Source organism: Petaurus breviceps, unplaced genomic scaffold, assembly GCF_028583685.1.
Source record: "Petaurus breviceps papuanus isolate PSGF00001 unplaced genomic scaffold, PetGlider_PUasm1.0 90823, whole genome shotgun sequence".
Lineage (NCBI taxonomy): Eukaryota > Metazoa > Chordata > Mammalia > Diprotodontia > Petauridae > Petaurus > Petaurus breviceps.
This window is the reverse complement of record NW_027187352.1, coordinates 15,672,815-15,675,791: the sequence shown is the minus strand read 5'-3', so window position 1 is coordinate 15,675,791 and position 2,977 is coordinate 15,672,815. Positions and strand designations below refer to the sequence as shown.

The following is a 2,977-nucleotide window of genomic DNA, read 5'->3' as shown; positions in this document are numbered from 1 at the left end:
ATCCAAGAGAAGGGAAGATGTGGACAAAAAAAAGCCCCAAATGCACATGAGAATGCAATAAGTCTATAAGAATATGCAGTATTATGTGATCAGATAAAGGAAAATTTATTTTAAGGGAGATCAGGGAAAGTTCAATATTTCAGCTCAGCCTTAAATAATGAATAAAGGTTAGTATGTGGAAAAGGCATTACAGGGATAGGAAACAAATGTGAACAAAGATCAGAGGTGGGAAAGCATGGGATATGTTTAGGGGGCAGCAAGTAGTTGAAGAGATAGCATAAGAATATTGGAATGAAGTGAGACTGACCTGAAAAAGTAAGTTGAGGCCAGACTGGATTTTTTTTAAGTAAAATTTTATCTTTATTAATTTGTTTGTTTACTTTTAGTTTACAAGATTCAGTTCCACGTTCCCTTGAGTTTTAAATTTTCTCCCCCTCTTTCTCCTCCCCTCTCCCTCCCATGGCAGCATGCAATATACTTTCACATTAGACATTAGTCAGGTTGTAAAGAAGGATTGTAACCCATGGTATGAACAATGGGAAAGAGGAAACAAAACCAACCAAGAAAAAGAGAGAGAGAGTAGGTAGTTTGCTTCAATCTGCGTTCATGTTCTGTTCTCTTTAGTTCTTTCTAGTTCTTTCTCTGAACGTAGATATCTTTTTCCATCCTGAGTCTTTTGGAGTCGTCTTACAACCTTGCATTGCTGAGAAGAGTCCAGTCTATCAAAGTTGGTCGTTACGCATACATTGTGTCCTGGATTTTTTTTTTTAACATTAAGTATGGGACTATATCTTGATCCTTGTTAAATGGTCTGTATAGTATGGTGAAAAGAGTGCAAACCCTGGAATTAAAAAAGATTTAGGTTTGAATCCTGTCTCTTAGACTTATTAGTAGCTATATTTCCATGGGCATGTCATTTAAACTCTCTGAAGAAGCAATGTTGTATAGTGGAAAGAGGACTGGATCTGGAATTACAGGCTCAAATTGTGACTGTCATTCGCTGTGACTTTGGGCAAGTAACTTAACTTCTGTGGGAAACAGTTTCCTCATCTCTAAAAGGAAAGGATTGCAAGAACTCTAAGGTCCTTTCCAGCTTTAATTTATAACCCTATGAAGTTTCTACCTCAAGCTTCTTATTTGTAAAATAGAGATAATAGCTGTGTTATGACCCAAGAAAGTTGTTGGATTAAGAGAAAATGTATATAAAATGTTTTGCATACCACAAAGTGCTATGCAAATATCATTTGTTCATTGTAAATCAAATATTCATTGTATCTCTACAGATTAGTTTTAATGTCTCTATTATTAATTTAATTTACATGGCAGGTAGGTATCATAGAGGATGGAGTTCTAGAAGACCTCAGTTTGAATCCTTGCCTCACATGCTTCTTAGCCATGTGAACCTGGGCAAATCACTCATTCTCTTTCAGCCTCCATTTCATCATCTGTAAAATGGGATCATAATAGCAACTGACTCTTAGGGTTGTTATGAGGATCAAACTAAATATTTATATATATATTGTAAATCTTAAAGGCCTGTTTAAATGTTGGCTATTACTATGTGTATCTAGACTGGGCCTGAAGGTGATGGATGATAGATATGTAACTCCCAGATTCCTCCTCTGTCCTATTGTCTTTTACTTCAAAATCCACCTCCAGGAATCTTCTGGTTGACTCCAGCTGATTCTGTTCAGTTAGGTGTATTTCTTCTGAAACAACTGAATCATGATTTTTTTTTATTGAATGTGAATGGAAATATGGGTATCAGAATAATCATACATCAAGGACTGAATATTATTAATGTTCTTGCCTCTAAATTTCCATAAACCTTCTAGTATATGGTTAAGTTGATGCATTTAAAAATATATTATTAATATTAAGATATAACCTTGGATAGTTTTCAAAAACAAACCCATGTTTATGCTCAATAAGTAGAATTGGATGTAGGTTTTATTTATTTTATTAGCATTTGCTCCTTCCTTTGACAAATATTTATTAAGTACCTACTATATACAGAACTCTGTACCAAGCAAATGGGGAGACAGAAGTTTAGGTAAGACTGTCTTCGTGAAGCTTACACCTTAGCAGGTGTAAGATGCACCAATACTAATATCCATTAGATTCAGAACTTTATAATAAGTACATTAAAGACATGCAAAATGCTATTAGGTCTAAGAGGAAGGTTATATCTGACTAGGAAAAGGATGGGAGAGTTCTTAGAATGTTTTGAGGATTGGGTGGTATATTTCACTTGTATTTTGAAGGGCTGAGGAGAAATTTAATATACCAAAGGTCAGGGGAAGGCATTCAAGGCATAAAGAATAGCTTGAGCAAAAGGAGGGAAGTAGAAACTTCCTCATGGTATATATGTGTGCATATGTATGTGGTGTGTGTGTGTATATATATATATATATTTATAGTGTGTATATGTGTGGTATATATGTAGTATATAGATGTGGAGTATATACCATATATTTAGACATATATACATACCATGCAAATATGTTTGTATACATATATATCTCTATATGGTATGTGTATATACACATAGAGATATATGTATGTATATACATACATAAGGCATAACTTGTCTTATTGCTCTTCACATTATTGTGCTTTGCAGATACTGAGTTTTTTACAAATTGAAGGTTTGTGGTAACCTATGTCAACCAAGTCTATCAGCACCATTTTTCCAACAGCATGTACTCACATAGTGTCTCTGTGTCACATTTTGGTAATTCTCACAATATTTCAAACATTCATTTTTACTGTATCTGTTATGGTGATTTGTGATCAGTGATCTTTGATGTTAATATTGTAATTCTTTCAGGGTTCCACAATTCATGCCCATATAAGATAGTGAACTTAATCGATAAATATTGTGTGTGTTGTGATTGTTCCACCAACTGACCATTCCCCCCCATATTTCTCTCTCTCTCTCTCTCTCTCTCTCTCTCTCTCTCTCTCTCTCTCTCTC

The 2,977-nt window shown here is 34.5% G+C and overlaps 1 long non-coding RNA gene across 1 annotated transcript in view; it reads right to left on the bottom strand.

Moving 5' to 3' along the window:
• Positions 1-366: 366 nt before the first annotated feature.
• LOC138148393 (uncharacterized) overlaps positions 367-2,977 on the bottom strand; it is a 20,942-nt gene continuing 18,331 nt past the window's right edge. Inside the window, exon 3 of the long non-coding RNA XR_011165047.1 lies at positions 367-841. This is a non-coding gene — a long non-coding RNA (uncharacterized lncRNA). The remainder of the gene's footprint in view (positions 842-2,977) is intronic.